At 45.1% G+C, this 27,674-nt stretch overlaps 1 protein-coding gene across 4 annotated transcripts in view; it reads right to left on the reverse strand.

The window, feature by feature from the left end:
- FGF13 (fibroblast growth factor 13) overlaps positions 1–27,674 on the reverse strand; it is a 138,922-nt gene that overhangs the window by 81,502 nt on the left and 29,746 nt on the right. Inside the window, exon 1 of one of the 4 annotated variants that reach the window (XM_058197217.1) lies at positions 22,205–22,224. The exons of the other annotated variants lie outside the window; for them this stretch is intronic. The gene's annotated coding sequence lies outside the window, so the exon portion shown is untranslated. Of the gene's footprint in view, positions 1–22,204; positions 22,225–27,674 lie in introns of those variants that run through there. 4 annotated transcript variants of the gene reach the window in all.

Below are 27,674 nucleotides of genomic sequence, written 5' to 3' on the forward strand. Positions count from 1 at the left end.
TGAGCACACCTTAGACTGTAAATGCCATAGGCTGTCCTGTATCAGAGATGGTAATCAGCTGGTTCAGACCGGTTCGGGCGAATCAGTAGCGGAAATCGTTGGTGGGCCCACCCACCTGCTCCGGCTCTATGCCATCCTATTTAGGCACATTTTGGAGGCTGAGTGCACATGCAGAAGGCACGCACACGAGTAAAGCACAGGCACGGAAGGAGGCACGTGTGTGCTCACATTTGCGAACCAGTAGGGAAAGTAAGTGAATACTAACCCTGTCCTGTATAGGACACCCCATTTTAAATATGTAGAAAGCCCCCACAATGCAAAAGGAGAACTGACATGAGAAAGAAGTTGGAGGTATTTTGCAAGCAATGTGGGCCTCATGACAACCATTTCTGTTCATCCTCCCCTGAGCAAAATGCCAAGTGTCAATCAAGGCATATGCCCTCACCTGCTGTAGACATAGCAATATTGGAAAGAAGTTATTTATAGCGAATGAGTAAACCAGAAGCTCGGCTGGATGTTTGACCTGCCAGAAGCAGCAACAACTAGGTCGACATATGAGCGCAGGAGAAATTTCTCCACCGAGTTCTTTAGTAAGAAAGAAACACACTTGGTCATTGAAAGAATGATTGTTGTGACTCCGGCCCTTGAGCCTGTTCTAATGGAGGAGAGTGATTCAAAAAGTGAGGGAGAGGAGCCAGCAAGGCCTCCCTCACCAGGACCCTCCTCGCTATCACCGCCCCAAGCTCCAGCTGCAGGCTAGGAGGAGGAGCTGACAAGGCCTCCCTCTCCCTCACCCTCCTCCTCCCTGGCAACACCTCAAGCCCCAGCTGCTGACGATCAATCCTGGATTGATCTGAGGCAGCAATGAAGAGATAAGTGTGCGCAGCAGAGGAAAAGGTGTGGCAGGCTCAGAGAGTGCTGAGTCACTGAGCCACACCCCACAGGGTATAAAAGTGGGTGGAGCTGCCATGTGGCCCTTGTGACGGACAAAAAGGCTACCAAGGGTGCACTGCAGCTCGGTTGTTGGAGAGTTAAAGGACTTTGTTAATGAGTTTTTGGCAATGGATCTTGGACATGAGATAACGGACTCAGAACTTGGCAGGCCTCTGCACGGTCACTGCCAAGTATTTCCTCAACTGAAGAAAATCAGATCTGTAGCAAATAAAAAGACTGGGAGACACGTGTCTTTGCATTTGCTCTTGAAATGGGGACGGGGACGGGGACAGAACAATGATGGTTTAGTCTGGCACCTGTATGTAGGAGGTGGGGATGACCACAGCACACCACCGCCGATTGCTGCCTCCATGCGTTGCGTTTTTGGCCTCTCCATGCCCTGATTGTGGCCTGTGCACATCACATTTTTGTCCGGTTCCAGGCAGAAGGGATTGGCGGCAGTGGCAGCCTGAAATGGATCTAAAATGGAACATGCGGAGGATGAAAACACGATGCGCAGAGGCCAAAAACGTGATGCACAGAGGCCAAAAATCTGTATGTAGGAGGTGGCCAGGCTGAGCCCGAAGGCGGAGTCAAATGCATCATTAGTTTGGAATCGTTACATCCCTAAGTCCAGACCTTCATGAATTCCACTGACTCTTATCTAGTCCAATCTGTCTTGACCGTTAATAGATCAGATTCTTATAAAGGAGAATATTTGTAGCTCAGTGTTGAAATGAGGGGTCCTTGGTGCTCTCCAAGCGTGGTTGTTTTCTTGCAGACGTTTCATGACCCAAACTAGGAAACATCTACTAGCACTGATGATGTTACCTAGTTTGGGTCATGAAACATCTGCAAGAAACCAACCCAGCTTGGAGGGCACCAAGGACCCCTCAGATCAGATTCTTGTATCTAGGTAGCATGAAGTAAACTCGTAGTACTTTTGAACTCTATCCCCACTCCTGGTTTCTTGCGCCTGCCATTGTAATAGTACTGCTGTATCTGAGCCCCCCGAGCGGGGCCTGCTGCCAGAAAGTGACTTGGATCGTGAGGGGGAAGGGCCGTCAGGACTTACCTCTGGAGCACTGGCTTTCCTGGCTCAGCTCCAGGAGCCAGAGGCAGGCCAGATGGAAGAGATAACGAGGCCTCCGTCTCCTGACTCTTCCCCCCCAGGCCACGCCTTCAGACCCAGCTGATGGCAATCAGGCTTGGTTGGACCCTAGGTTTTGTAGGCAGGAGAGGAGGGAACAACAGAAGCAGGGGTGGGGCAGGCCTAGGAAGTGCTGAGTCATGGAGCCACACCCCACAGGATATAAAAGCAGCAAGAACTGCTGTGCCTATGCATAGCAGGCAAATCAACAGATTAACTAAGAGTTGAAGTTTGTTCCTGGGTGACTCATTGGCGTTGAGTGAGATAACAGAGACACTTGGCAGGTGCTTGCTATTTTGCTGCCAGAGCTGATAGTGCCGGCTAATTAAGCCATCGCTCGAACAAAGGCGAAGGAGGACAGAACAAGTACTGGGTTTCCCCGAAAATAAGACAGGGTCTTATTTTCTTTTGACCCCCGAAATAAGCACTTGGCCTTATTTTCAGGGAGGTCTTATTATTTTTGAGGTGCAGGAGGCGCTTAGCATGGTGACCAGGTGGTTTGCTGCAAGGATGCTAGCCAGATAAATACCGAGGGATGCTGGTAGGCAGAGGAAGATTTTTTTCTTCTTCTTGTTTTCCTCCCCCAAAACTAATGTGCGTCTTATACTCCAGGAGCATCTTATACTTTGAAAAATAAGGTACTTAAGCCTGCTTTAATTGTTCCCGTCCGGCTCCTATGTGTGCATGGGGAACAAGCCCCGGCCCTTCTTTCCAAAGATAAAAAGGATTAAGGCGGAATCAATCAAGTCCCTTCAGAAAACGGCGCCTAAGAGGTACATAAAATGAAATCTAAGTGAAATATTTCAGAACCGAAGAGACTCAAGTGCTTCCAACCACCAAAGCCCCAGGAATCAAGGACCGGGAAGTGACGGAGTGAGGAAACGAAAAACTCTCATAACTTCTGATTTATTTTATGCCTGGGTTGCAATCCTTTTTCCCAGGGTGGGAAAGTCTGCGGCTTGAGGGGGAAAAGAAAACCCCACAGCAAAATTACCAACTCCAATGTTCCAATCACTGAGATGGAGAGGGAAATTAAAAAGCAGCTGACCTCATGTAGAAATGATTAAGCCCCAAGTCTTTCTCCCATGAGAAAGCTGCATCTCAGCCACCTCGTCTCCAGCTTTATGAGCGAAAACCAATGAAGGAAGGAACTGCCATCCAAACCCTCCGCAGAAGGAGGAAGAGGGCTGATCACTCCTTCCAACTCAATTACAGGAAGTCCTTGACTTACGGCTGCAACCGGGACTGGGATTTCTCTTGCTAAGAGAGGCCACCGTTGGACTTATTTCTTAAAATTTATTTGCCCTGTTCAAACGACGCTTTGTTAACCCAAAGTTTTTTTTTTCTTTTCAAGAGGCAACTGGACTTTCTGGTTTTTCTTTGAAGACGTTTCTTGCCTTTCATCTGAGAAGCTTCTTCAGCTCTGAGTGAATGGTGGGGGGATGGGAGGACTGATATTCCTTGCAGGCAGCTGGTTATTTGCATCCTTTTAGACAGTCCTTGCAGGTTTGAGGACACAGATAAACCTCCAAGTGGCTTCAATGACACTCTAAAGGAATGCAAATGGCCAGCTGCCTGCAAGGAGTATAAACCCTTCCATTCCCCATCATCCTGTCAGAGTGGAAGAAGTTTCTCGGATGAGAAGTTAAACGTCTTCAAAGAAAAACCAGAAAGTCCAGTTGCCTCTTGAAAAAGCATCTTCGGGGCACACTTTGTTAAGTGAGTCACACCCAGTTTTACAAACTTAATTTTTTGCCTGTGGTCATTCTGCAAATTGCATAGGGTGCTCAAGTAGGATAGGATAGGATAGGATAGGATAGGATAGGATAGGATAGAATAGAATAGAATAACAGAGTTGGAAAGGACCTTGGAGATCTTCTAGTCCAACCCCCTGCTTAGGCAGGAAATCTTACACCACTTCAGACAAATGGTTATCCAATTTCTTCTTAAAAACTTCCACTGTTGGAGCATGCACAACTTCTGGAGGCAGGTTGTTCCACTGGTTAATTGTTCTCACTGTCAGGAAATTTCTCCTTAGTTCTAAGTTGCTTCTCTCCGTGATTAGTTTCCACCCATTGCTTCTTGTCCTGCCTTCATGTGCTTTGGAGAATATCTTGACTCCCTCTTCTTTGGGGCAGCCCCTGAGATACTGGAACGCTGCTATCATGTCTCCCCTAGTCCTTCTTTTTATTAAACTAGGCATACCGAGTTCCTGCAACCGTTCTTCATATGTTCTAGCCTCTGGTCCCCTAATCCTCTTTGTTGCTCTTCTCTGCATTCTTTCTAGAGTCTCCGCATCTTTTTTACATCATGGCGACCAAAGCTGTGCTGACCCCCAAAAAGTGACACCCACCTCACCCCACCCCTCCCAAGGACACTGCAACGGTTAGAAAAACACGGCGGTTGCAGAAATCTATTTCACGACAACTTCCAGAAGTCTGGAAGAGCGGATGGCAACGCAGGTTGAGTTACTCGAGGATGATTAAAAGAGAAGCGTGTGAGAATAAATGAAAGAGAGCATTTCTGATGGAGCAGATGGGTTAGTGTGTGTTTAGCAATATTAAGATCCCTGAAAGCTGCCTGTTTAAAAATTATTTGCCTCTCATTCTGTTTCTCCGTTGGAACAGTTGCCTTCAAAGGCAAAAACAGATTGAACAATTACAGTGCCACCCGGTTTTCTTGTTAGCGTTATGAGAGGCAATCCTCAATTTATGACCAGTAGCTTAGCAAGAGTTTGTAGTTAAGGAAAAAAAAAAACAGGTAAAGAAATCCCTGTGGATTTTACTCTGCTAGTCGTTTATTTATTTTATTAATTTATTTGTCAAACATGTATGAGAAAAAATGTATAAGTCGAAACATAACATATAAACATATAAGGATAAGCAGGTATAAGTATAAACATAAGAAATGAGTATGAATAAATTTTTAAATAAATACATGTATAAATAAATACATGGAAACAGTAGGACTACAGGGAAGTCCTCGACGTACGACCGCAGTTGGGGCCAAAATTTCTGCAGCTTAGCGAGACGTTTGTGAAGTGAGTTTTTCCCCGGTTTACGACCTTTCTTGCCACGGTTGTTAAGTGAACCACTATCGTCGTTAAGTGAGGAATGTGGCTGTTTAGTGAATCTGGCTTCCCCGTTGACTTCTGCTTGGTCACAAAAGGGGGTCGCCGTCGTAAATAAGAGTCAGTGGCCGTGGATTTTGATCACGTGACCACGGGGATACCGCAGCGGTCGTAAGTGTGAAAATCAGTCCTAAGTTACCTTTTTTCAGGGCTGTGGTAACCTTGAACTTGACACTTAACAAATTCCTCACTTAGCAACGTAAACCTTGGGCTCAGAGGTGGTCGTAAGTCGAGGTCAGCCTGTATTTGAATATAGTGTGACTCTTCGCAATCTTGCTCTTTCTCCAGCCTTCTTCTTTGGAGTTGGGATTTCAAACAGACGGCTAATTATCAAGGCAACTTTTCAGACGTCTGGCCGTAAAGCGAGTGAAAACCTCCCCATGGATGGCTACAGCTTTTGCTAAGCCACAAATCACTTCCTCCCGAGGCTAAAGGAAGCGTGAGAACACATTCAAGGCAGCCATTCTTTCCTGTAGAACTCTGGCTATCTGTCAGAACCTGGAGATAATCAATATTCTTGGACTCTTAGTGGACAACCAGCTAAATATGAGTTAGTACTGTGCGGCGGCCCCCAAAAAAGCCAATGCAATCCTAAATTGCATTAACAGAGGGATACAATCAGGATCGAGGGAGGTCCTAATTCCACTCTATAAAGCCTTACCTAAGACCACACCTAGGTTACTGCACACAGTTTTGGTCATCACACTATAAAAAAAAGATGTCGAGTCTCTCGAGAGAGTGCAGAGAAAAGCAACCAGGATGATGAGGGGACTGGAGGATAAAACATACAATGAACGGTTACAGGAACCGGGCCTGGCTAGTCTAGTGAAGAGAAGGACCAGGGGAGACAGGATAGTAGTGTTCCAATATTTGAGGGGCTGTCACAGAGAGGAGAAAGGGGTCAAGCTATTTTCCAAGGCACCTGAAGGCCAGGCAAGGAATAATGGATGGAAACTTATCAAGGAGAGATTCAACCTGGAAATAAGGAGAAATTTTCTGACGGTGAGAACCATCAACCCATGGAACAGAAGTTGCCTTTGGACGTTGTGGGAGCTTCATCACTGGAGGCTTTCAAGAAGAGATTGGACTGTCATCTGTCAGGGATGATGTAGGGTCTCCTGCTTGGGGAGGGGGGTTGGACTAGATCAGTGGTCTCCAACCTTGGCAACTTTAAGACTTGTGGACTTCAACTCCCAGAATTCAATAGGAGTTGAAGTCCACAAGTCTTAAAATTGCCAAAATTGGAGACCCCTGCACTAGATGACCTACAAGGTCCCCTCCAACTCTGTTCATCTGTAACTCTATCTAATATTCTTTAACAATTAGATTGAACAGGTCAGAGAAACAGTCCTGAAAAACAAAGGATGAGATTAACGTAATTGTGAGATCGGAGGGGAGTGGCTGAGAACCAGATGATGGATTTTTGGTTTTACTTTTGAAAAAAACCTCTCCTGAAATTTGGGGAAGGGTCTTGCCAGAGGATGGGGAAAAGTCTGATTTGGAGAAAAGCTATGGGCTCCAGGCAGAATAAGCACAGGGTGATATTTTTTCTCCCCAATGATTTATTCCCTTAATCGTCTGTCTTTATTCACTTAGAGAAGTCTGTTTTCAGCATCACAAATTTATCAAACTTAGAATTTTGTTGCTGCTTTGGTCTGTGCTAACACTCTATCCTATGTACCAATGGATTCCGGATAATGTTCCTATTTTAGTGTTTAATTCAAGGCACCCTCCAGATAAAGGACCAGAATGCATGGAAGCATAAACTCAGATCCAGGATTCTAATGGGAATTTCTATGTCATGTTGAATCTTCACCTCTAAATGGAAGGGGGGGGGGGAATGATCCCTCGTTGACTTGCGGGTTAATGGGCATTCATATCTTGCCTGCGTTTTATTGGCAAAAAGCAAACAATCACCCCCCCCACACACACAAATGTGTGTTAAAAGGACGGGAAGATCATATATCTAAAAATGAGGGATGTGAGGATCAGATTCTAAACAGTTCAAATTTCAGTTCTATTCCAGTCTAGGATGGTACTGTAAATAAACAAGCTTTGCAACTTTAAAAGAATCTGTTTGACTTGTATTCCCCAAATGATTCAGTTTAATCCCGCACATAAGTTCAAGTATGTGTGTGTGTGTATGAGAGGGAGAGAGAGACACACACACATACCAGTGGTGGGTTGCCCCCGGTTCAGATCGGTTCGCAAGAACCGGTACTAAAACTGTCGTGAGGCTCCTCCCACTGACCCAGACGTCATCATAGGTGAAGCTTCTGTGCATGCGCGTGCGCAACTCAAACTGGTAGTAAAGGTAAGTAGAACTCACCCCTGACACAGAGACAGAGAGAGTGAGAGAGAGAAAGACAGAGACAGAGACAGAGAGACAACAGAGAGAGAGAAGGAGGGAGAGTTTCAGGTTCCAAGTAATGCATCTATCACAAAATGAACTCTGAAACATACCGTTTCCTCAAAGAACAAATTTATTTAGATACACCATCTTGGCACTAAACTGGTGGAAAGCCAATACTGAAGAGAGAGAGAGAGAAAGAGAGAGAGACAGAGAGAGAGAGAGAGAAAGAGAGAGAGAAGGGGAGAGAGAAGGAGAGAGAGAGAGAGAGAGAAAGAGAGAGAGAAGGGGAGAGAAGGAGAGAGAGAGAGAGAGAGAAAGAGAGAGAGAAGGGGAGAGAGAAGGAGAGAGAGAGAGAGAGAAAGAGAGAGAGACACAGAGAGAGAGAGAGAGAGAAGGAGAGAGAGAAGGAGAGAGAGAGAGAGACAGAGAGAGAGAGAAAGAGAGAGAAGGAGAGAGAGAAGGAGAGAGAAAGAGAGAGAGAAAGAGAAAAAGACAGACACAGAGAAAGAAGGAGAGAGAAACAGAGAGAGAGAAGGAAAGAGAGAGACAGAGAGGGAAAGACAGAGAAAGAGAGGGAAAGACAGAGAAAGAGAGAGAGAGACAGAGAGAAGGAGAGAGAGAGAAAAAGAGAGAGAAGGAGAGGGAGAGAGAGGGAAAGACAGACACACACACACAGAGAGAGAGGGAAATGCATGCATGTTGAGGAGACCATAGTAATGTTCAATCAGTTTGAAGGTATTTGATTTGATCTGAACTAGAAGAAAATTGATCAGATGCAGAGATTTTGTTGAATCACCTTCGAATGGAAACATTCTTTTTTTAAATCTTTCACACAACGGGCCTTTCCTTGGCAAAGAACCTCAGGCTTTTTTTACGGAGCACAGCTTGTCCTGTTTACATCACAAGTGCAAATTCTTTGTGCAACTCCATTCCATGTTTCCAAAACTGTCGCTCATAAACACCCCTCGGTCCCTGGGAACACCAGCAGACCCTTCACTCACCACTTGTCTCCTGGTGGTAGCTGACCCTGACAGCCACTTGATGCAGCCTAAGCCCACTTCAGAGCATATCGCTTATCCCAGATTTGCTCTCTCCTGAGGAAGACAGAAAGAAAGAAAGAGAGAGAGAGAGACAGAGAGACAGAGAGAGAGAGGAAGGAAGGAAGGAAGGAAGGAAGGAAGAGAGTGGAGCTTGAAGACGTAAGGAGATGGATGGAAGAAAAAAAAGGAAGGAAGAAAGGAGAAAAAAGAAAGAAAGAAAGAAAGGGAGGGTTGGAGAAAAGAAGGAAGGAAGGAAGGAAGGAAGGAAGGAAGGAGAGTGGAGTCGGAAAATGTAAGGAGATGAATGGAAGAAAGGAAGGAAGGAGGGAGGGAAGGAAGGAAGGAGGAAAGAAAGGGAGGGAGGGAGGGCGGGAGGGTGGGTGGGAGGAAGGAAGGAAAGAAGGAAGGAAGGAAGGAAGGAAGGAAGGAAGGAGAAGAGTGGAACCTGAAGACTTAAGGAGATTGATGGAAGAAGAAAGAAAAAGAAAGAGAGAGAGAGAGAGAGAGAGAGAAGGAAGTTGGAAAGAAAGGAAGGAAGGCAAAGAAGGAGAGAGGAGGGCGGGAGGGAGGAAGATAAATGTACTGTATAAATGGAAACCGAGGTTCAGAAAGAGCAGCAATAGTCTTAAAAGCCATTCTTTCTGCAACCATTGTCTCAGGGGACATTTTTATCCAAGAAGGCTCGAATGAAAAGCGGAAAAACATCAGGCTTTCGAAGCGATCGCAAGCTAAAAAAACAAAACAGCGTGGCATCACGGATGAGCCAAAGGGTTCCTTACTTCCCTGCCTCTCCACTCTAAGGTATCCATGAACCATTAAAGCTGCTATGCCAAGGGCTGAAGAAGACCCCGACAGTTCAACAAAGCCCCCATTGAAGTCGGAAAATGGGACGGATCCTGCAGGGATGCACCCAGATTTTTTTTTTAAAGCCCTGGAATGATTAATAATTGAGAGAATCATGCTGAGCGCAGACATATGTAACCATTGCAGTATCGGGGTCTTTTTTTTAAAAAATGAGACGCGCTCAGTATGGAACCCAAGTTTTGAAGACGCGTATTTAAACATTTATTAAAGGCGACGGGAGGAGGAAGGGAGAGAATATGACTTCTCCCCACCTTTTTTCTTTCAATAAGTGACCTCCTTTAGATCCGGGGCGCGAAGGCCAGGGGCCTGGATCCGACCCCTGGATGCTTCAATCTGGCCTGTAGGGCCACCCTGGAAACAATAAAGGAACGGCCCCCAGATGCCTCTGCCAGCGAAAATGGAGCTCGGAAGGGCTGTATGCTGTTCACACGAACTACGTTTTCGCTGCAGAGGGTTGCAGGAAGCCATGGCAGCTGAAAAAGGAGCTCAGGAGCCCGTTTTTCTCTGGCAGAGCGCTCGGGCTGCCACTGGCGCCCCTGACACGAGGGATATCAAACTGGCCACGCCCCCTCCCCGGCCACACCCCTTCACGCACCCCTCCCCCCTGAGGTCAAACACAACCCTCGATCACAACACCTCAGATCAAAGCAGGGGTGCTATTCGGCAGGTTCTGACAGGTTCTGGAGAACCGGTGGTGGAAATTTTGAGTAGTTTCGGAGAATCGGCAAATACCGCCTCTGGCTGGCCCCAGAGTGGGGTGGGGAATGGAGACTTCGCAGTATCCTTCTCCCAGGAGTGGGGTGGGAATAGGGATTTTGCAATATCCTTCCCCTGGAGTGGGGTGGGGATGGGGATTTTGCAGTATCCTTCCCCTGCCACGCCCACCAAGCCACGCCCACCAAGCCACACCCCACCCACCAAGCCACGCCCATAGAACCGACAGTAAAAAAAAAATTGAATTCCATCACTGGATCAAAGTCATAGCAGTTTGCAGACTTTGGATGGCTTAAATGACTTTTGACAAAGGGAAGTCAGTTTTAAAGGAAGACCAGCCCCTCGTCTTTTTGAAAGTTGTTTTCTAAGCATAGCATTTTGGGGAGAAAGGGAGAGAAAAAAAAGGGAAGATGGGTAAAAGGTTTCATGTCTATGGAGATTCTCAGTCATCCAGGTCATGGTTGTCCCAAAGGCGTTTTTCAAAAATGCCTTTGTTTTCCCTTGAAGACCTTTCACTTCTCATCCAAGAAGCTTCTTCAGTTCTGAACTGGATGGTGGAGAATGGAAGGACGTATACTCCTTTCAGCAGTTCAAAGAAGGTTGCACACCCATTTGCACTATTCAGGTTTATCTGAAGGCACAGATAAACCTCCAAGTGACCTCAATGACTCTCAGAGAGGCCACTAACGACTAGAGGGCTGTAAAAGATTATACCGTATTTTTCGGTGTATAAGACGCACCTTAGTTTTTGGGGAGGAAAATAAGAAAAAAGCTGATTGGCTTGTGGGTCGGCCTCCCGGAATACCCCCAATCAGCTGTTCCCAGAGGTGAATTTTAGCAACAGGTTCCTTGGTTGGGAGCTCTGTGCCTTGCTTTTTTTTTTTGCTTTTTTTTCTGCCTCTAAAACTTCTGAAACTCTGTTTCAGAAAACACTTTATTTTCTGCCTCTGAAAGCTCCTGAAACAGCTTCAGAAAAAAAGCCTCTGAAACTCTGTTTGGGAGCTTCTTTTCTAAAGCTCTGTTTGGGGGCTTTTTTTCTGAAGCTCTGTTTGGAGGCTTTTTTTCCTGAAGCTTCTTTTCTGATGCTTTTTTCAGCCTCTGAAACCTCCATTTGAGAAGCTGGGCGGGGCTACATTCGGAGTATACCCAGATTTTCACCTTCTTTTTTGGGGGAAAAAAATGGTGTGTCTTATACTTTGAAAAATATGGTAAATCCATCCATTCGCCACCATTCAGTCAGAACCGAAGAAACTTCTAGGATGAGAAGGGAAACATTTTCAAGGAAAAAACAAAGCCCAGTTGCCTTTTTGTCTTTGGGACAAAAAAGATTCTATTTTCTGCTGCTTCCAGAAGATGCGAGAGTTGGGTCTACTCTAACATATGAAGAGAGGTCAATTCAGAAGGGTGGTTTTGCTGCAGCAGCCCCAAACTTCCCGTAAAGGCAGAGCCACTAGCTGCTTTTTGTGATAAAATGACTCTGCGCAGCAGCTTCACTGATGTCTAACAGTGTCACATTCCCTATTCTTACCCCATGAAATAAAAATGAAATTTAGGTTTCCCAAGCCTATTATGTTCTTCTCTGCATATTCAGGAGGAAAAGAAAAATGTTCTTCGTGGAATCTGACACATCAAAGATTAAATTGGGACGTTGCTCTGAATAAAGTGCATTTTGAATTGTGTGGAGGAGGAGGAGGAGGAGGAGGAGGAGGAAGAGAAGAAGGGGAGGAGGCAGAAGAGGGGAGAAGGAGGAGAGGAGGGGGAGGAGGAGGAGGAAGAGGAAAGGGGGAGGGGGAGTAGGAAGAGCAGAGAGGGGAGGAGGAGGAAGAGGGGAGGGAGGAAGAGGAGGAAGAGGAGAAAGAGGAGGAGGATGAAAAGGAGAGGAGGAGGAGGTGAAGAGGAGGAAAAAGAGGAAGAGTGGAGGAGAGGGATGATGAGGAGGAAGAGGAGAGGGAGGAGGAGGAGGAGGAAGAGGAGGAGGAAGAGAGGAGGAGGAGAAGTGGATGAGAAGGAGGAAGAGGAGAGGAGGAAGAGGAGAAGAAGAGGAAGAAGGAGGAGGACTGTGGGATCCTTGGTGCTCTCTGAGCTTCGCTGTTTTCTTGCAGACATTTCATGACCCAACTAGGGAACTTCATCAGTGCTCGAAGGGAGGGAGGTTTGTGGAGTGGAGGAGGAGGAAAAATGCAGAAAGGGAGCAGATATTAGTGACTTTCTCATGTTTCTGTTGTGTTGTAGAGCAGAAAATAAATGAATTTCGTTTCGTGTGCCAAACGAAAGCACAAACACACCAAAGGAGCCCTCGACTTACAACTCTTCAAACAACCCCACTCCAGGGGAAGGATGCTGCAAAATCCCCATTTCCTCCCAATCAGCTGGGACTCGGGAGGCAGAGAATAGATGTGGGCGGGGCCAGTCAGAATTTTTACTACCGGTTCTCCGAGCTACTCAAAATTTCCACTACCGGTTCTCCAGAACTGGTCAGAACCTGCTGAAACCCACCTCTGGTGAAAACCCGACTCTGAAGGTCCTGCGGTTTTCCCCACCCAAATTAAAAATCAACGTTCTTTCCCCCACCCCCAAGTCCACATGGTTGTCACAGGGTCTAATCAGGTCACTGTCCCAACTCCAGTTGGTTTCGGTCCATGCTGCCCCAGCACCTGGTGGGAACGTCCTTGGAGAAAGACTTTTTATTTTGGCTACTAGTCCTCAGCTATCTCCATCTCCCATTCCCACAGCTCTAGCCAGACTTTGCTGTGGCAGCCCTGAAGATGCTCCCAAAATGGCATCAGGGTTGACCCAGACATCCTTCCACCCAGTTCTTTATTTTTGTTGTGACCCAGGCCCAAGTAGGTCGTAGGAAACTCAGTCCGTGAAAAAACGAACAAACTTTATTCGAACAGCTGAGAATTACTTCATTCCCAGCGTCGTTCAACACAAATTAAAGCAAATTCCTCCCAACACAAATTCCTCAGTCCTATGGCAAACCTTGGTCCAATTAGGCAAACTGCCAAAGGCCTTTCTTGGCAAACGTTCAGAAGTCACAAAAATAAATGCAAGACGTAGACGAAGCAGAAGACGAAGCTACCAACATTGTTTTCTGGCAAAGCACAAACGCCATTGCTGATCTTTTAAGCCTTATAGGAGGGGCCAATCATCTCCTGGCCCTACTCCCGAGTTGTCCTCTTTGCTTGAGCTGCTCTTGCCTTCTGGCAGCTCTTCTCATGCGTGCATTAGGAACAGGCTCCTCCTGTTCCTCTGCCTCACTACTATCAGCCTCTGGAGGCTCTGGAGTCCGCACCTCACTCCCCGATGGCTCTGGCCTCACCTCAGCCTCATCGCTGTCCGACTCTGTTGCCAGCTCCGCAGGCTGCTGGCAGACCACAATAGTTTTCCTTACAAACCATGCTGTACCTTAACCCCTTTTGCAGAAGTCAATTCCAGTCAACTGCGAATTCAAGTTCTTATGCGCCTTGAGCAGAACGGAGACGGAGAGCCAGCCAGCCTTTGACCTACATATGACTTATTAAAAAAAACAGAAGAAGTGAATTCTACTGTTCAAAGATGGTCTGGGCAAATTAATTCATTTTGCAGGAGGCAGTTAATTAATTTTGCAAGTCCAATCAGTTTTCCTTTGAATGTCGGGCTCTGATCGTGACAGGTTTTCTGGCGTCCGTAACGTAACTAAAGGTGAGGGCTCTCTCTCTGTTTCCATTACTGGTTTATTAGACTAACTGCAAATGTCAGGCTGGAATTAAGAACAAGGAGATAATTGGGCAAAGTTAGGTTTGAGAATGGAGAGCGCAATTCCGATTTCCTCTGCCTTTCATGGCACAACCCCTCCTCAGTCTTGACTCTCAGTGTTCTGCCCCCCTCAACCACCCCCCAGAAGACACATGAGCTGGCTGCATTTGCCAGCAATTTATTCTTGCTACAGATATCAGCTCTGGCAACGAACCTGCGATTGCCTGCCAAGTCTCTTCAATGCTACTGCGGTCTATTGCTGGAGCAACTCAGAGTTCAGAAGTAAACAGAAGTCCGAAAAGCCAATTCCTGAGTCTCGCAATAAAGCAGCAGAAGTTTCCAAAAGTCAGTTTTTGTCCGTCACGGAGCCAAAGGCAGTTCCACCCACTTTTATACCCTGTGGGGTGTGGCTCCGTCACTCAGCACTCCCTGGGCCGGCCCCTTCCTTTCTTTTGCTGTGCACGCTTCACTTGGCATCGCTGCCTTGCATGTAGCCAAGATTGATCCTCCTCAGCTGGCTCTTGGGGCGTTGCCAGGGGGAAGGAGGGGTCAGGGGAAAGAGGCCGTGTCAGCTCCTCCTCCTCCACCTGGCCTGCCTCTGGAATCTGGAGCAGAGCCAGAGAGGAAGATTCTGCAGAGGGAAGCCCTGTTGGCTCTTCCTCCTCACTCTCCTCCTCACTCTCTGCCAGGAAGCCCAGCTCGGGGCCCACAGACACAACACTCAGGCTCTCCATAGATGCTAGAATACAATCGCGCTACTCTCATTTGTAGCAGTATATAGAGCCAAAATGAGCCAGTTTAGTGTAGTGATTAAGGCACCTGGTTAGAAACCAGGAAATCTTGAGTTCTAGCACTGCCTTAGTTGTGAAAGCCAGTTGGATGACTCTGGGCTAATCACCAGGAGATGTTGAATTCTAGTCCCACCTTAGGCATGAAAGCCAGATGGATGTCTTTGGATCAATTACTAGGCGACAATGAGTTCTAGTCCCACCTTAAGTATGAAAGCCAGAGGGATGATTTTGGGCTAATCACCAGGAGATGGTGAGTTCTAGTCTCACCTTAGGGATGAAAGCCAGATGGGTGACTTTGGGCCAATTACTAGGCGACAATGAGTTCTAGTCCCACCTTAAATAAGAAAGCCAGATTTTGAGCCAATCACCAGGAGATGGTGAATGCTAGTCACACTTAAGCACGAAAGCCAGATGGGTGACTTTGGGCCAGTCACTGTGTCTCAGCCCTAGGAAGGAGGCAATGGCAAATTCACCTCTGAAAAACCTTGCCAAGATAACGGTGTGGATTGATCCAGGAATTCTCCAAGAATCAGACACAACTGAACAGAAGAAAAACAAACAAACAAATAAAAGGGATGCTTGAGAGAAGCATCCAGCATGCTCTCCACCTTGGATAAAGGCTGGCTCCCACAATTCCCCTCTTTTGCGACCAAAAAGCTAGTTCCTACTGCTAGAACAGAGCAACGGGTTTTATTTCAGTCTGGAATCCCCGACTGGAGCGTGTCCACTCCAGCGCGCGAGTCAACCACATGACCCTTTTTGAAGGGCCTAGGAAAAGAATCCTAGTTCTTAGCTGGGATTTCATACTTGGCAAAGCCACTGGGATTCCCAGATAGGCGACAGGAAGCAAATTCTGATGCGATTTACGGCTTACGTTTTTGGAGGTTCACGTTAAGACCGGCTTGAACAAAGGGCTTTCTGTGATGCAAATAGAACTGGAGCATTAAGATATCATCCTTTTGCCCATCTATCATCTCTGATTATTAAAAGGTAAAGGTTCCCCTCGCACATATATGTTAGTCGTTGCCGACTCTAGGGGGCGGTGCTCATCTCCGTTTCAAAGCTGAAGAGCCAGTGCTGTCCGAAGACATCTCCGTGGTCAGGTGGCCAGCATGACTCACTGCCAAAGGCGCACAGAACGCTGTTACCTTCCCACCAAAGGTGGTCCCTATTTTTCTGCTTGCATTTTTTACGTGCTTTCGAACTGATCGATTGGCAGAAGCTGGGACAAGTAGCAGGAGCTCACCCCGTTACGCGGCACTAGGGATTCGAACTGCTGGACTGCCAAACTTTCGATTGACAAGCTCAGCATCTTAGCCATTGAGCCACTGCGTCCGCATCTGATTATTATAGTTTTTTTAGAAGTTGCTAACAGCTCCATCTTTTCTCGATTTTGGGGACTGCCTCTTTGCTTCTTCAAAATTTCCCTTTTGCCTGTTCCGAGCGTCTCACCACCTTTCCATGCTCCAGATCACTCTGGCCATCAGGAGGAGATTTGCTAGCTTCCTAGTATGATTTTGATTGCTTATATAGTATCCTATGACTATCACTAAGTGTTGTATCTTGTGAGTTATGATGAATGTATTTATGATGACTATGATCATGATTTATCACTTATATCTGTTATGTACACTGAAAACTTATTCACTGAAGACAAATTCCTTGTGTGTCCAATCACATTTGGCCAATGAAGAATTCTATTCTATTCTATTCTATTCTATTCTATTCTGATTGCTTATTTGTACCCTACGATTATCATTAAGTGTTGCACCTTATGATTCTTGATGAATGTATCTTTTCTTTTATGTACACTGAGAGCATATGCACCAAGACAAATGCCTTGTGTGTCCAATCACACTTGGCCAATAAAGAATTCTATTCTATTCTCTTCTATTCTCATAAAGAATTCTCTTCTCTTCTCTTCTCTTCTCTTCTCTTCTCTTCTCTTCTCTTCTCTTCTCTTCTCTTCTCTTCTCTTCTCTTCTCTTCTCTTCTCTTCTGATTACTTATTTGTACCCTATGACTATCATTAAGTGTTGTACCTTATGATTCTTGATGAACGTATCTTTTCTTTTATGTACACTGAGAGCGTATGCACCAAGACAAATTCCTTGTGTGTCCAATCACACTTAGCCAATAAAAAATTCTATTCTATTCTATTCTATTCTATTCTATTCTATTCTATTCTATTCTATTCTATTCTATTCTATTCTACTCTACTCCTTGTATCTTTATGACTTATATTGTGCTAATTAGCTTCCTAGTATGATTTTGATTGTTTATTTAGTATGCTATGACTATCACTAAGTGCTGTATCCTGTGATTCATGATGACTATGATCATGATTTATCACTTACATCTGTTACGTACCCTGAAAGCTTATGCACCAAAGACAAATTCCTTGTGTGTCCAATCACACTTGGCCAACAAAGAAATTCTATTCTATTCTATTCTATTCTATTCTATTCTATTCTATTCTATTCTATTCTATTCTATTCTATTCTATTCTATTCTATTCTATTCTATTCTATTCCCTCATGCCTCCCACCGACCCGTACGCTCACACAGAGAGGGCCTTCTCAGGGTGCTGTCCGCCAAACAATGTCGGCTGGCGGCCCCCAGGGGTAGGCCCTTCTCTGTGGGAGCTCCTACGCTTTGGAACGAACTTCCCCCTGGTTTACGCCAAGTGCCTGATCTTCGGACTTTTCGCCGTGAGCTGAAAACACATTTATTTATCCAAGCGGGACTTGGATAATTTTAACTGGGGTTAATTATTTTTAAGAAATGGGGTTTTATTATTTTAACTGTAATTTTAACTATGGCCTATTTAAATAAGTTTTTTAATTAGTTTTTTACCTTGTATGATATTTGTATTTTATCGGCCTGTAAACCACCCTGAGTCCTTCGGGAGATAGGGCGGTATAAAAATTTGATTAAATAAATAAATAAATAATAAATATTCTATTCTATTCTATTCTATTCTATTCTGTTCTGTTCTGTTCTGTTCTATTCCTATTCCTATTCCTATTCCTATTCCTATTCCTATCCTATCCTATCCTATCCTATCCTATCCTATCCTATCCTATCCTATCCTATCCTATCCTTACCAACCAGCAGATAATGGATTCTCTCATATGCAGATAATAATCTGGCAATTCAATATTTTCAGCCACTCAATTGAAGATCATTTTAAAAGAGAGTTTCCTTTCTTCTTTTTCAAAGCGTACCGGAAAGCATTGCCTCTCTCTTTCCCCATGAAAAAGCAGCCCATTGTTCAAACAAGGCAATTACAAATAAACCTTACATTTTTAAATTATCGTTTCTCGGCTATATTTAATCTTATCGCTGGAAGCAGCTAGCTGGGACTTGTGTTTTACTACAGCTGCCTTGTGTTATACACAGAAAAGGGAGCAAGCGGGTAGGAGACACTGATCTCTCATTTATTTATTGCTATTTCCACTTATCTCCAGGCTTACAGCGTATTATGTGTGTTGAATTCAACCAGGACGGTTTCAGATTGCAACGAGAAGATCACAGGAGCAAGGAGTGTGAATTATATTCTCTTCTGCTTGCCATATCAGCTTTTAGAAGGACTCAGAAAGGAATGTAGAAAAGATCCCTGTGATTTATACCAAGTATGTTTTGGCCCCAGAATCCATTGTACAAGTAGAAAAGGAAGAGGAGGAGGAGGAGGAGGAGGAGGAGGAGGAGGAAGAGGAGGAGGAAGAGGAAGAGGAGGAGGGGAAGGAAAAGGAAGAGGGGGGAAGGGAAGAGGAGGGAGGAGAAGGAGAAGGAAAGAAGAAGAGGAGGAGGAGAGGAGAAGAGGAGAGGAGGAGGAGGAAGAGGAGGAAGAGGAGGAGAGGACAAGGAGGAAGGGAAGAAAAGGAGAAGGGGAAAGGAGAAGAAGAAGAAGGGGGAGGAGAAGGAGAAGGAAGAGGGGGGGAGGAGGGGGAGGAAAAGGAAGAGGGGAAAGGAGGAGGATGGGAGGAGAAGAAGAAGAAGAAGGAGAGAAGGAGGAGGAAAGGGGAGGAGGAGAAGGAAGAGGAGGAGAGGAGGAGGAGGGGAAGGAAAAGAAGGAGGGGAAAAGAGAAAGGGGAGGAGAAGGAGAAGGAAGAGGGGAGGAGGGGAGGAAAAGTAGGAGGGGGAAAGGAGAAGAAGGAGAAGAAGAAGGAGGAGGAGGAAGAGGAAGAGGAGGAGAGGAGGAGGAGGAAAGGGAGGAGGAGGAGAAGGAAGAGGAGGAGAGGAGGAGGGAAGGAAAGAAGGAGGGGAAAAGAGAAAGGGGAGGAGAAGGAGAAGGAAGAGGGGAGGAGGGGGAGGAAAAGTAGGAGGGGGAAAGGAGAAGAAGGAGAAGAAGAAGGAGGAGGAGGAGAAGAAGAGGAGGAGGAGGAGGAGGAGGAGAAGTAGAAGTCATTTCTTAACCTATTCAAACAAAAATTTCTCTACACCCAAGATAGGCTATGCTTTGGCGAGGCCAGGCTTCTAAATCCAGGAGACACAGCTTCTGCCCATTTTTTTTTTTTTAAATAAATAGACTGGCCTGAATCCATCTATCAGCCCATCGCTCCTGAAAATACAGATGGTATTAGAAAGCAGCTGCCCCCCCCCCCCAAAAAAAAAGCAGCTAAGAAATAGCATCTCCTCAGCCTGGGAAGACTATTTTCATTCCCCATTTCAGCGCAAGCCGCCTGGTAATAATATTAATTTCCGTCATCTTAGGGGCTTAACCGAGCAATTACTCTAACGCATCCACTTTTGACTGCCATATAAAGGAATTATAGTCCTTCCGATGCTGCCCTCCGACTTCTGTCAAAACGGCTCTCCCTGGAAAAAATAGCTGCAAATAATCCTCTGGATCACCAAGGGATGGAAACGGTGCTTCTTCTATCACAGGACCAGATTCTCAGAAAAAGGCAAAATAGAAACATCTCAAGAACCTGCGCTCCAACTCCCAACGTGACGCACGAAAGAAATAAGCAGAGGGCACATTCTGACCTCCTCGTCCCTGAAGACACTCCTGAGTCTGAAAAGCTAAGAGAGGAACCTCTACGGAAAGAAATTCCTCTTGACAAAGGGAACTCCCATCCCCTTTTACTTCCTCCACATAATAGCCTAGGAAATGGCAAGGGAAGAACAGGTTTTCAACGTTTGGTTAAAGACCTCAAAGTGCATTTGCTGAAGCATTCAGCCGCCTCTCTCACTAAACGCTTCTCTGCTCTAGCAAAAGCAGGACTGAGTCTGGTCTGGCTTTTAATTCCTCTGGATTTTTCTATCCCAATGAATTCTTTGGAATTCTCACTGTCAGGAAATTTCTCCTTAGTTCTAGGTTGCTTCTCTCCTTGATTAGTTTCCACCCATTGCTTCTTGTTCTACCTTTAGGTGCTTTGGAGAATAGCTTGACTCCCTCTTCTTTGGGGCAGCCCCTGAGATATTGGAAGACTGCTATCATGTCTCCCCTAGTCCTTCTTGTCATTAAACTCAACATACCCAGTTCCTGCAACTGTTCCTCTTATGTTTTAGCCTCCAATCCCCTAATCATCTTTGTTGCTCTTCTCTGCACTCTTTCTAGAACAGGGGTCTCCAACCTTGTCAACTTTAAGACTTGTGGACTTCAACTCCTAGAGTTCCTCAGCCAGCAAAGCTGAGCTGGCAAAGCAAAGCTGGCTGAGGAAGCAAAGCAAAGCAAAGCTGGCCGTTTTTGTAATTTTGCTATGTTTTAATTTGTTTTAATTGTACATATTTTGTATTTTATCCCTGGCTGTACACCGCCCTGAGTCCTTCGGGAGAAGGGCGGTATAAAAATTTTAATAATAATAATAATAATAATAATAATAATAATAATAATAATAATAATAATAATAATAATAATAATAATAATAATAATAATTCTGGGAGTTGAAGTCCACAAGTCTTAAAGTTGACAAGGTTGGAGACCCCTGCTCTAGAGTCTCCACATCTTTTTGGCATCGTGGCGACCAAAACTGTGGTGACCCCAAAAAGGTGACATCCATCCTGTCTCATCCCCAAGGACACTGCAATGGATATAAAAACACGTCGCAACCAAAACCGGATGCAAGATTCCAAATGTGGCCTTACCAAGGCCTGATAAAGTTTCAGTGGAGAAAAACTAAATCTTTGTCCTTGGGATGAGGGAGAAAAAACGCTCCTTCCCCAGATGGCCTCTGAGGCTTCTCAAATTCTCCCGAAATAAAGTTGGGATTGCAGAATTTAGCAGTTCCGCATTCAAGCTATTTCTGGGCTCCCCTCTCCCGTTGATTATCGTAACGACAGGCTGTAGCTCGCTCTTTGTAATAACTGTGGGCAGATGCCATTCTATTTTTGCCTAATAATTTTTAACTTTTGTTTGGAAAGGATGGTGCTTCTCTCTGATATTTGCCAAAAGCTGCCTCTTTCCTTTCTTCTCCCAACCCCGCTGGCGCGGAAAACGCTTTTCCCGTTCAATGTTCAAAACTCAGTCGGGGCCGAAGGCTTTTCACACCCCCAGAACTCGAACGATTTACACCCTTGCTGTGTTGCACGGCAAGACGGGAGAGTGATTCCATCCTGGGGACTCCACTGTACAAGAAACAGAGAATTGGATGAAGCAGAAGAAGGAAGATGGGAGGAAGGAAAACCCGAGACAGCAAGGAGTAAGAGCTCCATTCAAACAGGGTGAATGTGTGTACTCGGTGTGAACCATCAATGTGAAAAATATCTGCCAAACTCTTTGAGTGCTTCTGTATTGGAGACAAATTCCTTGTGTGTCTGCAAGCCACACTTGACCAAATAAAATATTCTGTACTGTACTGTACTGTTCCATTCCATATTTTATATTCTATACTCTGTTCTTTTTTGTTCTATTCTATATGGTATTCTATATTGTCCTCTTCTCTTCTGTTCTCTTCTGTTCTCTTCCTCTCCTCTCTTCTCCTCTCCTCTCCCCTATTCTCCTCTACTCTATTTTTTTTTTATTTGCATTTATATCCCGCCCTTCTCTGAAGACTCAGGGCAGCTTACACTATGTTAGCAATAGTCTTCATTCTATTTGTATATTTATATACAAAGTCAACTTATTGCCCCCAACAATCTGGGTCCTCATTTTACTTACCTTATAAAGGATGGAAGGCTGAGTCAACCTTGGGCCTGGTGGGACTAGAACCTGCAGTAATTGCAGGCAGCTGTGTTAATAACAGACTGCATTAGCAGTCTGAGCCACAGAGGCCCACTCTATATTCTATATTCCATTCCATTGTAATTTTCTGTTTCTGTTTCTATCCTATTCTATCCTATTCTATCCTATTCTATCCTATTCTATCCTATTCTATCCTATCCTATCCTATCCTATCCTATCCTATCCTATCCTATCCTATCCTATATGCTTATTCTAATCTACTCTACTCTACTCTACATTGCATTATTCTGTATTCCATTCCATTCCATTCCATTCCATTCCCAGGTGTTTCTTCCACAGCCTCATCCCAATTTAATCCTCACATCAGTTTAGCCAGCCACTCTACGCATCTCACGATGTGAGCCGCACCCTTCTCGTCACACCTGGAAAAGGAAGTATTGGACTCTCAGACTGCAAAACCTCTCAACCTGTTATTCCTAAAAAAAGAGAGAGAAAGAGAGAGAAAACACGTCTCCTGATATTCAGCATCAGTGGAATAGGTCACTCAGGAAAAGAAGAGAAGAGGAAAAAAAAACCCCCAAAATACAGAGCTCCGGGTTTTGAGGGTAGCCAAAGAAAGTCTTCAAGGAGAGGAAGGCCAAGCAACAGCTTGCTGATGTGCAATGGATGCTCTCTGTTATGTTCCTTTATTGCACACCTTAATATCTCGATACAATATTTCGTCCTTTCTGTTTAGAAGATATAATTTCATTTTTTTTTCAGGGAATGAAGCCGGGGGGGTGGGGGTGGGAGGGGGAGAAATCAATACCTTCATTCCTCTCTTAGGAGCTACATCTCTCTGATAAATAAGCTGGTGAGACGTCTCCAAAAATTTGCACTGCGTGTGTTCATTTGTTCTCCAGAAGGTGAATTTGTAACTGTCTGGTGGTGCAGCTGGCATTTGTGTTTTCAGGGATGTCTACAGTGTATGATGGGAAAAAAAAAAAACTTTCTGAAGATAGTGATGGCCACAACAGTGTGATGGTAGCCTCTCCCATTTTTGCGTGTGTATCAGAGGTCATTATTTTGGTTTGGGCCGACCTCCTTTTCGGCAATTCCAATTTCTATTAAACCTGTCTTGGAGAGAATTTTGTTGTGTCTTGCCCGCTCCCCCTGCCGCAGCCGGGCCCCTCTTATCTCCTGCCGGACGCTGATAGTTCGGAAGAATGTCCTGGCATGCCTCCAGGCCCCAGCCCTGGCACCATGCCCGGACAGGCCGAGCAAGACGAAGGGCCTGACGTGCCTTCAGCCCCCAGTCCTGGCACCATGCCCAGGCAAACGGAGCAACTAAACCCCTCCCCCACAGCATGTGAGCCTGAAGAATGTGAAGCCAGTCATGAGCTCAGATTACCAACAGCTGGAGGCTGGAGAGATCCTCGCTTCTGGAGAATTGAGAGGCAACGTCAGAAAAAAGAAGGGAGGGGCAGGCCTGGATAAGTGCTGAGTCATGGAGCCACACCCCATGGCCTATATAAAGGAGCTGCTTTCTGGCATTCTCTGAGTCAGGGAAAGTCTAACTTGGATTGCTGAAGTCACTTCCTGGTCTCCTGCCTGCCTTGAGAACTCTGATAGGACTTTGGCAGAGCTGCAGAGGCACGCTTGATACGGACTTCCCCGACCCGGCCGTCAGCAGAGGAGTGGGACACGACAAATTTGTTCTGTTTATTTAATGCAAGACCTGGGACCGTTAAGAATAGGAACAGGGTCAGAAATTCAGATTGAGAGGAATGGAATGGAGAGGTTGGGTTGGGTTGGGTTGGAGATTGGATTAGATTGGATTGGAGTGGTGTGGATTGGATTGGAGTAGAGTGGAGTGGAGTGGAGCGGAGCGGAGAGGAGCGGAGTAGAGTGGAGTGGAGTGTAGATTGGATTGGATTGGAGTGGATTGGTTTGGAGTGGATTGGAGTGGAGTAGACTAGAGTGTAGTGCAGTGTAGTGTAGATTGGAGTGGAATGGAATGGAATGGAATGGAACAGAATAAGGAAAGAATGGAATGGAATGGAATGGAACAGAATAAGGAAAGAATGGAATGGAATGGAATGGAACAGAATTCTTTATTGGCCAAGTGTGATTGGACACACAAGGAATTTGTCTCCAGTGCAGAAGCTCTTAATATACATACAAGCAACAAATGCTAAATCAAGATCATAAAACACAATCATCATAATCATAAGATACAGCACTCGGTGATAGTCCTGGGGATACCAAATAAAAGCAATCAGCATAAATCATAACATTCAAATCACAAAAAAGATAGTCATAAGATTCTCAGAGTTCAGCTAAAAGTCTTGGCACACTTGCAGATGTCGTTTCTTTTCTTTTCTTTTTACTTGTTACCACGAAAACCCGAAATGTGCTTCTCAAGAAATGGAATCTGCTTATGTGCATCGTGTCTTCAACTGGCATATTCTCCTGCAAGTTAGAAGGGCTTAGTAGTTCTTATGATCTACTTCTCCCAAATTTAATGAGGCCAATCTCTCTCGCGCTACTTATACAAGTCAGCTCTCCTCTTTTTCTTTCTTTTTAAATTCTCTTTTCATCGCACTCACTTATCTCCATGAGCAAAGAATCCTTTTTTTCTTTTTCTTTTTTGACAAGGCCACCCAAACTTCACGCTGATTTTCACTAGTGCTTCAAACCTGCCCTTTCTGTGCAATCTCTTGCACTCCTTTGTGTAACATTGCCAAAAAGGCACTAAGAGTTGTTAACCTAATCTTGCATAGCTTCTTCTCTGGTAATATTGTATTACTAACTAGAGCATATAAAACATTTGCTAGACCAATTCTTGAATACAGCTCGTCTGTCTGGAACCCGCACTGTATATCGGACATAAATACAATTGAGAGAGTCCAGAGATATTTCACAAGAAGAGTAGACCACTCCTCTGCTCGCAATAAAATACCTTATGCCACCAGACTCCAAATTTTGGGCTTAGACAACTTAGAACTATGCCGACTTCGAACTGGCTTAAGCATAGTACATAAAATTATCGACCACAATGTCCTATCTGTCAATGACTACTTCAGCTTCAACCACAACAATACATGAGCAAATAATACATACAAACTCAAGGTAAACCACACCAAACTTGATTGCAGAAAATATGACTTCAGTAACAGAGTGGTCAATGTCTGGAATGCACTACCTGACTCTGTAGATTCTTCCCCAAACCCCTACAACTTTAAGCTTAAACTGTCTACTGTTGGTTGTAAGGCCATAGTTACCCAACTAAAGGTTACCCAACTAAGGATTAACTGACATGGTGATCATTTTTGTATATCTCATTTTTTCTACGGTTATCATTTTTGTATATCTCATTTTTTCTACGTGTTTCACTTTTCTTCTTTAGCTGCTATTCTAATAGGAAATCTTTCATAAAAGTGATTGGATTGCATTCTTGATTAAATTATCTTTCTATTGATATATCATTTGACGGTACTACTCCCCACAAAAAAGTCACATTGTTAGCTAGTTTTAGAAAATACACTTTTCCCAAAAGGTTTCCACAATTTTGGCCACTACTGTATATCAGTCAAGTAGAGTTTTGTGCTGGTTGTTCCTGCCTCACCTCAAAGCTATTATACTTTTCCACCTGTTTCTCCCTCTATTTTTCTTTCCACAAAAACAAGGCTGTTAAGAAGAAACAGAATGGAACAGCAGCAAAAAACAAATAATCTTTTGACTGTAATGATAAAACATGGCTATAAGAACATTACTCTTGAGAGTTAGGGCCTTACTCTCTTGGTTGAAACAGGTGGAAGAATCCCCAGTTCATTTCTGCTTGGAATTTTGCAAAAGCAAAACAGAGCAGCTTTTTAGTAACAATCAATATTTGGCCTTCTTTGGCCATTATTTCAAATGGTATTTTCTCATATTTTAGTCATCTGCTCAATATAACCTTGGAATCATGCCCAAAGACATTGTCACTGCTTGGGCCTTTCCAAAAATAAAATGAGCCATGAAGAAACGGTTTTAAAAAAAACCATCCCAAAACCTAGAGAAAGAGCTAGAAAATGAATACGGAGTAGGCTTCAATGATTAAATCATTGCGCATCACTGAGACCACATTAAAAAGATAAAGGTAAAGGTTCCCCTTGCACATACGTGCTAGTCGATCCCAACTCTAGGAGCTGGTGCTCATCTCCGTTTCAAAGCCGAAGAGCCAGCGCTGTCCGAAGACGTCTCCGTGGTCATGTGGCTAGCATGACTCAATGCCAAAGGTGCACGGAACGCTGTTACCTTCCCACCAAAGGTGGTCCCTATTTTTTCTGCTTGCATTTTTTACGTGCTTTCGAACTGCTAGGTTGGCAGAAGCTGGGACAAGTCACGGGAGCTCACCCCATTACGCGGCGCTAGGGATTCGAACTGCTGAACTGCTTACCTTTTGATCGACAAGCTCAGCGTCTCATCCACTAAGCCACCGCGTCCCTTTTTTTGAGACCACATTACTTGCTCTCACGTTTATGCAGATGTTGAAGGAGTTGGATTGACAGATGAAGACTTTGTGATAAAAGAACTATCAGTGGAAGAGCACCAGGGGTGGGATTCAAAAACTTTAGCAACCGGTTCTCTGTCCAGTGGCTGGGTGGGCGTGACCTACTCGGCCTCCTGCACCACGGTGTTGGGGGGTGGTTGCGTTTTCACCCTCCCAAGCTCCCATTTCCAGATTTCTGGAACTTCCGGGAGGCCTGTTTTTCACCTTCCCAGAGCCTCCATGCGGGGCCTGCACTTACGGGGCTGCACGGAGACTCCTGGGACGGGCGGCATGGGAGGGGTGTGGCCAGCTAGTCTTTGCAATTACCGGTTTGGCGAACCAAATGTAAAATTAGCATTCAACTCGCCCGAATCGGTCCAAACTGACTGAATCCCACCCCTGAATAGCACCCATTGCCTATTTTTTTAAAGGGAAGGGAAGGGAATTGAACTCTCCTGACCAAGCTGTGCTCGTTTCAATTCGAAACACCCCATTTGATGTATGCAATCTTTTTTATACGATACTGAAAATGGTCATGTATATTGCACCAAAGTTTGAAATCATAAAAACCAGGATATAGATACAGGTGTGTCTCTTTTCATATCTAAGTGGTAGATGGAGCAGAACTTGACCGATCACCCAACGCCTAACCCCGAGAAATGTTGGTCACAAACTTTCCAGGAATCAGTTTTTCTTCACCAAACATCGCTTCTAGTCCTAAAGGAAGAAACAGGGACCAAACTACCCATACTTTTCGGAGTATAAGATGCATTTCCCCACCTCCCCTAAAAGTGAGTGGAAATAATGGTGTGTCTTATACACCGAATATAGCCATTTTTGGCCTCCTGAAACCCTGCTCTGTGTGTCCTGTTTTTGCTAAAAACAGGCCCATTTTTCGCAAAAACGGGCCGCACAGAGGGCTTGGGAGGCCTGCAGAGTGCTCCTGGGGGCTGGGAGGGTAAAACCGCAATGCCCACCCCAGCCCCCAGGAGCACTCTGCAGGCCTCCCAAGCCCTCTACACATCCCGTTTTCACAAAAAACAGGTCTGTTTTTGGCCTCCCAACGCCCCTTCCATGCATCACGTTTTCGCCCTCCCCAGCTTCCAGGAGCACTCTGCAGGCCTCCCAAACCCTCTGCATGTCACATTTTTTTGTGAAAAACAGGCCCATATTTTGCAAAAACGGGATGCACAGAGAGTTTGGGAGTTTCCACCCTAAAAGAGGGTGGAAATGTTGGTGTGTCTTATACACTGAATACAGCCATTTTTGGCCTCCCAAAACTCTGGCCGGCATGTCCCCTTTTTGCCCAAAACAGGTCC

The sequence above is a fragment of the Ahaetulla prasina genome, chromosome 11 (genome assembly GCF_028640845.1).
Source record: "Ahaetulla prasina isolate Xishuangbanna chromosome 11, ASM2864084v1, whole genome shotgun sequence".
NCBI classification, from domain to species: domain Eukaryota; kingdom Metazoa; phylum Chordata; class Lepidosauria; order Squamata; family Colubridae; genus Ahaetulla; species Ahaetulla prasina.